This window comes from Otolemur garnettii, unplaced genomic scaffold (genome assembly GCF_000181295.1).
Source record: "Otolemur garnettii isolate 467f Iridium unplaced genomic scaffold, OtoGar3 scaffold00319, whole genome shotgun sequence".
NCBI classification, from domain to species: domain Eukaryota; kingdom Metazoa; phylum Chordata; class Mammalia; order Primates; family Galagidae; genus Otolemur; species Otolemur garnettii.
In genome coordinates this window covers 54,472-65,936 of record NW_003852714.1, presented here as the reverse complement: position 1 = coordinate 65,936, position 11,465 = coordinate 54,472, and the positions used below count along the sequence as shown (strand labels likewise).

The window sequence follows — 11,465 nt, the reverse complement described above, 5'->3', positions numbered from 1 at the left end:
AAAAAAAAAAGAAAGAAAATATTGTAAGTCACAAATGCATTTAATATGCCTAAATTACCAAGCATCATAGCTTAGCCTAGCCTACCTTAAACATGCTCAGAATCCCTATATGAGCCTTCAGTTTAGCAAAATCATTTTAACTCAAAGTGTATTTCATAATAATGAATTTACTGTCTCGGGCGGTGCCTGTGGCTCAAAGGAGTAGGGCACCAGCCCCATACTGGTTCAAAACCAGCCCCGGCCAAAAACTACAAAAAAAAAAAAAAAAAAGAATCAACTGTCTGATGTAATTTATTGAATACTACTGAAAGTAAAAACCAGAATGATTATACGGTTACTCAAAGTAGTATAGGTTCTGTTGAATGCACTTCACCTTTTTTTATTTCAGATTAGTGTGAGGGTACAAAAACCTAGGTTAGAATGTTTGAATTATTAGGAAGAGCCCTTGCTGCAGTTGTGTCCTGCACCCATCAGGTATGCCATATTGTGCCCATTGTGCCCATTAAGTGGGAGCACACTCTTCCTCCTCCCTCCTCGTCTCTCTCACTTCCCTTTTTCCCCCTTCCCCAAACTTGAATTGAATTGGGTTTTTATCTTATGTGGGCAAGAATTAGATTGTCTGCTGGATTTCACAGTAATATTGAGTACATTGGGTATTTGCTTTTCCATTCTTGTGATACTTTACTAAGAAGAATGTGTTTCAACTCCTTCCAGGTTAATATGAAAGATGTAAAGTCTCTGTCTTTTTAATGGCTGAATAGTATTCCATGGTATACACATACCACAGTTTATTAATCCATTTAGGCATTTAGGTTGTTTCCACATCTTAGCAATTGTAAATTGAACAGCAATAAACAATCTAGTGCAAATGTCCATATCATAAAATGATTTTTTTTCTTCTAGGTAGATGCCTCTTAATGGGATTGTGGGATCAAATGGAAGGTCTATTTTGATTACTTTGTGGATTCTCCCTACTCCTTTCCAAAAAGGCTATATTAGTTTGCAGTCCCACCAACAACATTAAAGTGTTCCCTTCTTTCCACATCCATACCAGCATCTGCAGCTTTGGGACTCTGTGATAAGGGCTATTCTCACTGGGGTTAGGTGATATCTGAGGGTGGTTTTGATTTGCATTTTCTGATGAGTAGGGACATGAGCATTTTTTCATATGCTTGTAAGCAATTCGTCCATCTTCTTCAGAGAAGGTTCTGCTCATGTCTCTTGCCCAATGACACATGGGATTGTTTGTTCTTTTCTTGCTGATGAATTTGAGTTCTCTGTAGATTCACTAACCTTATGACTGAAGTTAACACATAAATCACACCTGGATAAGCACTTCCACACACATCCTATGCAACTCTGTGGGAATTTTAATAAAGCTCTAGAGATTCCTATAGACAGGTTACAACAACTTAAAACATTTCACAGTGTCTACCTGAAGAGTTTAATTATGCAAAAAAAAATCATTTCCTTCTTTCCTTTGAGAACAACAGCTTATTATTATTATTATTTTTTTTTTTTGCTTTTTGTTTTATGTTTTTTTGAGACAGAGTCTCACTATGTCACCCTTGGTAGAGTGCCATGGCATCACAGTTCACAGCATCCTCAAACTCTTGGGCTTAAGCGATTCTCTTTTCTCAGCCTCCCAAGTACCTGGGACTACAGGTGCCCACCACAATGCCTGGCTATTTTTTGGTTGCTGTTGTCCTTGTTTAGCAGGCCTGGGCAGGGCTTGAACCCACCATCTTTGGTGTACGTGGCCAGCGCCCTACTCACTGAGCTACGGGCACCACTAAGCTTATTTCTTTTCAGAATAGCTGGCCTGGTTCTTTTACAAGTATAAAAGGCATCTTATCTCTAACTCAGCTTTGAAGTAATGCTATTCCAAGACAGCATTGGTGCCCTTGTTATCTTGTGGCAAAGTGAATCTGTGTCCTGCCCAGTAATTTAGCTCTTAGTAATTTGACTAAAAAGGCTGAGTAACAAATTTAGAAAAAGGTTTTGATGATAAGAACTTACTTTCCTGGGTGGTGCCTATGGCTCAGTGGTTGGGGCACTGGTCACATGGTAAGTTTGAGCCTCGCTCCAGCCAAACTGCAAAAAACAAACAAAAATAGCTGGGCATTGTGGCGAGCACCTGTGGTCCCAGCTACTCCGAAGGCTGAGGGAGGAGAACTGCTTAAGCCCAAGAGTTGGAGGTTGCTGTGAGCTGTGTTTCCATAGCACTCTACCAAAGGTGATATAGTGAAACTCTGTCTCTAAAAGGGGGGAAAAAAAAAGAACTTACTTTCCTACTAGGACATTTCATGTGTGTTTTGGAAAATAAAATTATTCTTAAATAAATGTAGCAAAAGCATTGAACTTTCATTTTCTCTTAGGGATGAAGACTTTCACTAGTTCATTGACCTTCCTTTTCTCCTGGGAGCTATCAGAAATTTGCTGCCTGTACACAAAATCCTTCTTTGAATAAGACTGTTGCATTCTTCTTCTTCCTTGTCACAGTCTAGACCCTGATGGGCAATCTCAGTAGTGCTATTCTCCTGAAACAGGTTGCTCTTCAAACCAAACACTCTGGCAGCCTCAGATGTGACTTTTATGTTCATGAAAGCCAGTGGAGACCAAGCCCATTTGCAGGTTGACAGGCTCCCCATCAAACAGCAGAAAGTGTGAATTTACCCCTTTTTTAAAACCAGGGGGTTGGTAAACATGTGGGACTACTGCATTATAGTAGTGGAGTTTCATAGTAAGTATAATATAATTAGAAAGAGTTCCAAGGTTCTACATCACTACATACAATTTACTGATCAGTAGAACACTAGCTTTCTTAACATCTTCACTGTTTGTCACACTTTCAAAGCTTGTGGTGCTTCTGTCGAAATCCATGGTAGCTCTTCTTTTGTGAATTTGAATTTAACTGGTATATTTTAGTCACTTTCTCAGGTTCCTTGGGACTTGTACAAAGAATAAGTACTGCCATGTGTAAGAATCTCTTTTCCAAAGCATCAAAACAACTTTCAACCCATTTGATAATATGCAGTGATCCGGGACATTTTTTGTCTTCTTGAAGGATTTTTAAGATGAGGTCATTCAAATGGTGCTCTCCCTAAGAGCTCTCTGGAAACAGGCCCCTTAGGTATGTTATACATGAGATCAAAGTAGCAAAAGTTTCTTCACTATTATCAGTGACTCAAGCTCATTAGTGATTTGAGATGGAAAAACTGTTTCCTGAGATGCCTTTTGTACTGTGAACGAGTGAGAAAGCTGAGCAGTGGCCATTGTAGGAATGTATCAGGATTCTTTCAACAATTCTAACCTCAACTTGCTGACGCTCCCCTCCTCACCATGACTTAACTGCCTTTTGTTACTGTATTTCTTTCTTTTTTAAAAAAAATACAGTGAAAAGTTATATATTTAGAATTAGCCAGGCAGACTAGGTTTAGATGATCCCAATTTTGTTAGGATAACCAAGAGCCAGTCGATCAAATGCCTTCTTGTTGCCATCAGGCCTGATCAAGGTGTTGACCTCAGCCACATCAATGTCATAGAGCTTCTAAACAGCCTGTTTGATTTAGTGCTTGTTGGCTTTGACATCCACAGCGAAGACAAGTGTGTTGTTGCCTTCAGTCATCTTCATGGCAGACTCAGTGGTCAGGGAGAACTTGATGATGGCATAGAGGTCAAGCCTGGGAGAAAGGCAAAATGTAGTCATCTGGCCTAGGCCCAGTGGGATGGGTCCTCTTTTGGAGCTCAAGACCTAGAAGCCTAGGTATACTTCTTGATCATTTCCAGGAGCTTTGCAGTTGAGTCTCTGGAGTTCTCTAAGCATAAAATCCTATCATAGGTAAAGAGCATGGGTTTAACGTCTTCTGTCCCCATTAATATCTTTCTCTTGCCTGATTGCATTAGCTATAACTTTCAGAACTATGTTGAATAATAGTGGCAATAGTGGACATTCTTGTCTGCTTCCACTTCTAAGTGGAAAAGATTTCAGTGTTACTCTGCTGAGTATGTAATTCACTGTGGGTTTGTTGTAGATGGTTTCAATCAGTTTAAGAAATGTGCCTCCTCTGCCTATTTTCTTAAGTGCTCTTGTTAGAAAAGGATGCTGAATTTTGTCAAATGCTTTTCCTGCATTTATTGGAGAGAATCATATAGTCTTTGTTTTTACTTCAATTTATGTGGTGAATTACATTTATGGATTTGCATAAGTTAAACCAACCTTACATCAATGCGATGAAGCCTACTTGATTGTAAAGGTTAACAGAAATATTAAACTACATTGCAAGAGGAAGTGCTAGCCTAATTCAACCCCCACGTGAAAAGGCTGGATAAAGAGACCAGTACTGGTAAGAAAACCGGATAGAACTAGCTACATTGTACAAGACCTAGAGGGAAACGCAGAGCACAGCGCAGGGCCCCTCCCCTCAGGACAGCATAACCCCTCCGCCCTCCCCTCACATTTTAAACCTATCATAGGCCAAAGACTACATTCCTAGCCTTATATAGATTCAGCTTCATGAAGTAACCATGCCCCCTCAACTAACCCTATATAAGATTGTAGTGATCCCTAATAAACAGCTTCGGCTCAGCCTTCTTCCTATACTGTATGAGTGGTTGTGTGATTGTGTCCACCCTTTCCTTCTCCCTCTCATACTCCGATCCCAAACTCCCCGACACCGCCCGCTGGTCGGGCAGTGTCACTTGATCATGTTGTATAATTTTTTTTAATATGTAGCTGTAATCTACTTGCTAAGATTTTATTATTTTTGCATCTATATTTATTAGTAAATGTAGTCTTCTTTTTAGTTGGGTCCTTTCCTTGTTTTGGTTTCAGGATGATGTTTGTTTCATAAAATGTATTGGGGAGGGTTCCTTCCTTCTCAATGTTCTGGAATAGGTTCTGCAGTATAGATAAAAGCTCTTCTTTGAAGGTTTGATAGAATTCTGGTATGAAGTTGTCTGTGTGGTGTAGGATTTTTTCTTTTTTGGGGGAAGCTTTTTCAGGGTTTCTTTAATTTCAGGACTTGATATTGGTCTGTTTAAGAGATCTATTTCTTCCTGGTTAAGTCTAGGGAAATAGTATATTTCCAGGTATTGGTCTGTTTCTTCCACTGTCAAATTTCTATGTATAGAGGTTTTTTCTAGTAGTCAGAGATAATCTCTTTTATCACTGTAGCATCTGTTGTTATTTCCTCTTTTTTCATTCTGATTGAGGTTATTAGAGATTTTGCTTTTCTGTTTCTAGTTAATCTGGCCAAAGGTTTATTGATTTTTGCTTATTTTTTTCAGGGAACCAAGTTTTTGTTTCATTAATTTTCTGAATGATTCTTTTGTTTTCAATTGCATTTATTTCTGATTTACTTTTGGTTATTCTGCTACATTTGGGATTAGATTGATCTTCATTTTCCATTTCCTTGAGATACTTCATTAGATTGTTGATGAGTTATCTTTTTGTTTTTTGGATGTAGGCATATAGAAATTATTCTCTATGAGCTGCAATAAACATTGTGGTACAAATATCTTTGTTGTAGTGTGATTTTTTTTTTTTTTGGTCGTCTGGATATATACCTAGTAGAGGAATTATAGGATAAAATGGAAAGTCTATTTTTAGTTCTCTAAGTGTTCTCCAGATATCTTTCCAAAAGGAACGTATTAGTTTGCAATCCCACCAGCAGTGTAGAAGTGTTCCCTTTTGCAGCCCAATTCATAATTGCTAGGTCATGGAAGAAGCCCAAGTGCCCATCCACCCACGAATGGATTAATAAATTGTGGTATATGTACACCATGGAATACTATGCAGCCCTAAAGAAAGATGGAGACTTTACCTCCTTCATGTCTACATGGATGGAGCTGGAAAATATTCTTCTTAGCAAAGTATCTCAAGAATGGAAGAAAATTATCCAATGTACTCAGCCCTACTATGAAACTACTTTATAGCTTTCATAGGAAAGCTATAACCCAATTATAGCCCAAGAATATGGGGAAAGGGGAGATAGAGGGGAGGGGCGGGGGAGGATGGGTGGAGGGAGGGTGATTGGTGGGATCACACCTATGGTTCATCTTATAAGGGTACATGTGAATCTTTCTAAATGTAGAATATAAATGTCTTAACAGAATAACTAAGAAAATGACATGAAGGCTATGTTAACCAGTTTGTTGAAAATATTTCAAATTGTATATAAAAACAACACACTGTACCCCATGACAGTATTAATGTATACAGCTATGATTTAATAAAAAATTAGATAAAAAAATTATTCTCTATGTGTTGACCACCTCTTTCTAAAATTGTGTAATTAATATTTTGTAAATTAAGTTACATTTAGCTACAATTTCCCATTTTCCTTTTCTTTTTTTTTCTTTTCTTTTTTTTTTTTGATATGGAGCCTCAAGCTATCCCCCTGGGTAGAGTGCCATGGCATCACGCTCACAGCAACCTCCAACTCCTGGGCTCAAGCGAGTCTCCTGCCTCAGCCTCCCAAGTAGCTGGGACTGCAGGTGCCCGCCACAACACCTGACCATTTTTTGGTTGCAGCCATCATTGTTGTTTGGCGGGCCCAGGCTGGGGATTTGAACCCGCCACCTTAGGTGTATGTGGCTGGTGCCTTAGCTGCTTGAGCCACAGGCACTGAGCCCCCATTTTCCCTATGTATGACAACTTTATGGGTGATCTTTGGGATACCTTGTATACAATGCAACATTATTTAAAAGGAGATGCTCTGCCATTTTCTACAACAAGGATAGAGAAGATTATTCTTCACGAACTAAGACAGAGGAACATTTTGTAAACTTGCTTATATATGAAACCTAAAAATAACCATTTTTAAAAAGTTAATGGAGAGATATATAGAGAGAATGCAACAGTAACTACGAAGGTTAGAGGGTGGGAGGGGAAAATAGGGAGATGTGGGTCAAAGGAGATAAATTAATAGTTATAAGGATACAAGGATGAACATGTCTAAACATCTAATGTACAACATAAGGACTATAGCTAATGAAATTATATCAAGAGTTTTTGTTAAATAAGAATTTAGCTGGTCTTGTAAAAAAGTACTTATTTGAAATGATAGCTATGTTAATTTGCTTCACTACAGTAATGATTTTACTATCCATATATATTCCATAATATTTTGTAAATCTCAAATACACAGAAAAAAATTTGTTTTTTAAAAGAAGTAAAGTAAAAGAAAAACCTGAGACTAAGGTACTGTGTTAGTAAGGCTGCTATATTATGTACCACAAACTTATGATTTGAAACAGGAAAACTTTAATTTCTCATAGTTCTTGACGCCAAAAGTCTGAAATGAAAGTGTCAGCAGGGCTTGGCTCTCTTTAAGCCCCTGGGAAGAATCTCTCCTTACCTCTTCCTAGCCCCTGATGATGGATGGCTATGGCATCTCCAAATTCCTTCTATGCAGCGAAATCATTCCAGTCTTGCCCTCTGTCATCACATGCTGATCTCTCTGTGTGTCTCTGTATTCACTGGTATTTTTATCTTCTTATAGGGATGCAGATATGTTGAATTAGGGCCACCCAAATGACCTCATCTTAACTTTATTGAATCTACCTACTTTTTTTTTTTTTTTTGTACCAATGGGATCTCACTCTGGCTCAGTCTGGTCTCGAACCTCTGTACTCAGAGCAATCCACGAGCCTTAGCCTCCCAGAGTGCTACAATTACAGGCATGAGCCACCACACCTGGCCTGGGTCTACCTACTTTTAAATAAGGTCACTTGTGCATGTGCCTGCTATTAGAACCTCAGCATAACTTTTGGGGGTTCAGCCAAATAGAAAAATGTTGATTTTTTTTCCAAATTAACTAGGCAAGAAATTAAAGTATCGATAATTATCAGTGTGGTTTGGAATTTTACGGAATATATCCTATTATACTGTAGAAGAGACTTCCTGAGTGTCTTGTCTGGCTTCCTGAGCCTCAGGAATACTCCTTATTCTAAATGTCTGCGGTCAGGGCTGAGAATGACACTTTATTATTTTATATAACTGCAAGAGCAATAGGTGTTTATTATAGGTAAGAACATGTAACATAGGAGAGGAAATTAATAATATTATCCCTAGACCACTCAAAGATTAGCCTTGCTAACGTTTATATCTGTATTATATCCTTCCAGATGTTTTCTTATGTTGGTACTTATGTATTTATGCAGAAATGCATGCATTTATATACTTATCTGCAAAAGATAAGGTCTCATCCTACATTTAGTTTTATAACCTGCCTGTCTCACAACATATAAACACCAGTCTTTACCATAGAGATACTAATGGCCAATAAAGATAGAGAAATAATGGATGGGTGTCGTGGCTCACACCTGTAATCCTAGCACTCTGGGAGGCCAAGGCAGGTGGATCACCTGAGCTCACCAGTTCCAGAACAGCCTGAGCTAGAACAAGACCCCGTTCTCTAAAACTAGCTGGGTGTTGTGACAGGCACCTATAGTTCCAACTACTTGGGAGGCTGAGGCAAGAGAATCACTTGAACCTAAGAGTTTGAGGTTGCTGTGAGCTATGATGCCATGACACTCTACCAGGGGTGACAAAGTGAGATTCTGTCTCAAAAAAAAAAAAAAAAAGAAAAAGAAAAAGATAGAGAAATGGAAATGAATGTGGCTAAAACATATATGTGCCAAGTGACTTTTAGGTGTTGAGGCATTCAATTCTGACAGGACTTTCACAAGGTAGAAAGTTTGGCTAATCCCTCTTCTATAGATGAGAAATGGAGGGACAGATAAAGACCACCAAAGACTGCACAGTTAGGGAATGGGGTAGCCTTGATTTTTGTGCAGTACATCCTGCTCCAGGTTCTGCTAAACTGTCAAATATTTCTTGTGAAGTAAAAGAAGCAGTCTTTACAAGCATGCATTTATTAGGATGTCATTAATACTAACGGTCAGTATGTTGGTATTTTATAAAAATGTCAACATTGTGACAGAAAGGTGGATTGTGGCCTTGGTGAGAGCATGTTCATTGAAATCCTGGGTCAGAAGCCATAGTGCAGTGGGAGAAGGAGTCAGTAGGAAATAAAGAATGTTGACAGGGAATATGGAAAATTTGGGGGTTACTTTGTGTGTGGTGGGGAGGAGAGAGACAAAGAGAAAGAAAAAGAAACCTTGACCTTTTGACTGAATGGGTAAAGAGGAGTCCAAGGACAGAATTTTGAAAATTTTCAGTTCCTTGAAACTTGCTTAAGTTCAACAAGTTAAGAGTTAAATTTTATCTAGATGTCTGTGCTCTCATTAAGAGGAGCTTTGAGAAATGATTTTTCATGGTGCCTGCCTTAGCCTTGAGGCTCAGCCATCCCCTGCTGCTGTATCCCAGCAATTGAAGGGCCATTAAGTCTCACACTCCATGCCATATACTGTGGCCAAGTTTTACCCTCTGGGAAGCTCTGCAAGGATGATATATTGTCAGTCCCATTTTACACATGACCAAGGCTCAGAGTCACAAAGCCTAAGTCACCTCCTCAGATAAATGCATGATTGGAAAGAGTTTGCACTGTTGCCATCCCTAGAGGACCTTGAGCAGCCTCCCTTTTAGAAGATTGGCTTCCAAGGCTGAGAAATAGTTAGATCACCCTCCCCTGCTATTGTGGCCCCACAGGGCCTCATGCCACAACCAAGTCCTGGTTTTGTGCCAAGAGACCTGGGTATAGAGCCACTGAAGTTGGCTGATCCCTGAAGTGGGCTCAGGCAGAAGCTCAAGTGTTGTCTTTGGGACGTGTGAGCCTAGGGAAGGGATGTAATATGTACTGACCTACTGTAAGCAAGTGCAGTTTATATTCCATCCATTCCATAGGATCCATTTAATCTCAACAGCTATTCAAGCTACCTATTTGTTGTGACTATTATTCAGGTCAATATAATGGCTGTAGGGGAGTTTATGTAAATCAGGGAGACAACTTGGTTGTCGTCTACTCAACAGCTAACTATGGAATACTATAAAGATCTTCCATTTTTCCTTGCTGACACCGGGGCTCTGAGTGCTCTAACCTCCCTGGAGGATGGCTGTACATGCTCTCCTGGGTGTTGTTGAACATTTTCTTTTTAAACAATGAGCTGTATAGTTTTTCACTCACACTATTGAAATTCAAAGCAACTTTTGAATGAAGAAAAACACTCCACTAAGAATTGTATCAAAACAAGGGAAAAAACATTTGCATACTACACCTTAGATATGAATTAGTATCCATGATTTGTGAAGCACACTCAGTAACAAAATAATTGGATGCTGATTTCTACAGAGAATTCATACAAGTATATACATGAGGAATAAACACGTTAAATGTGGCAAAACTACAATAACCAATAAGACTCAAATAAAATCCTAGAATTAATATTAGGTGGAAAAAGCGAGTTGTAAAAGAAGATGAATCCTGTGATTCTTCTTTTGGAACAAGTATCTATGGGTATAGGAGAACACATTGGTGTGCACCTGACCTACAGGGATACATTTGGAGAGTATACACCATTCTATGGACCACAGACCCCTTGAGGTCAAGAGATGGGAGGTGGGCCAGTGAGACATGTAGGTTAATTCAAATTTATGAATATGTACTCTTGTATATTTCTGATAAGTTTATTTCAAGAAAAAGTGTATTGATTAAAATTTGAATAAAGATAATACATGTGAACCAATTGACAACAGTAATGTGCACATGAATTATTTTGTAAAAGCATTCATTGCGCAGAATTTGTTGGGGAAGCAAAGTAGATTTTAGAAAATGAAGTGTGTGTATCTGTGTGTGTGTTTCTCGATCCTCTAGCTCCACCACGTCAAATACATCTCACAGTTGCAGCCTTATCTTCAGTTCAGACTGGGAATGGACTCCCAATCTCAGATTTACAATGTGATTCTTTTATGAACCAGAAAAATGATGCATACAGGAGGATTGCTTCCTGAGGGGGATTGCTTCCTGCAGGTGAAAATATTCCACCTACCAAGGACTGCCCCTGTGTGTTAGAGCTAACTCATGTTAAAATATGGATGCCTCAGAGCAGAGGATTTTACAATCTTCTTTCACATCTATAAGTTTTATTCTGACAAAATTAGAATCATTCTGTACATAGATTCCTAAATTGGATTTGAAGTGAGGTGCTGTGTATTTTTTGGTTCCTTACGTACATATTTTTGTAGAGAAGTTTCATGAGGGCGGTACGGTGGTGCCATCTAGTGACCAAAGCCTGAAGTGCAGCGTGAACATTGCAGAGCTGTAAGGTGGGAGGGAGGGGCTCAAGCAAACTGCGGATCTTTCTGGAAATCTGAGTGGAAAAGCTGCATTCTCATTGTGTAGGGATGCTGACGTGCTACAGAACGTGCAGCCTGGTACTATGCAGAAGAGAAAGCTGTATGTGAGAGGACTAAATAAATAATTTTTCTAATGCTTTAAGTCATATGAATAAATAGTTGGAGATTTTGGTCAGCCAAAATGGATCCAGATTTTTATGATCTT

The 11,465-nt window shown here is 38.9% G+C and overlaps 1 pseudogene; it reads right to left on the bottom strand.

Moving 5' to 3' along the window:
* Nucleotides 1-2,364: 2,364 nt before the first annotated feature.
* On the bottom strand, nt 2,365-3,050 carry LOC100960878 (annotated as a pseudogene).
* Between the last annotated feature and the right edge of the window lie 8,415 nt (nt 3,051-11,465).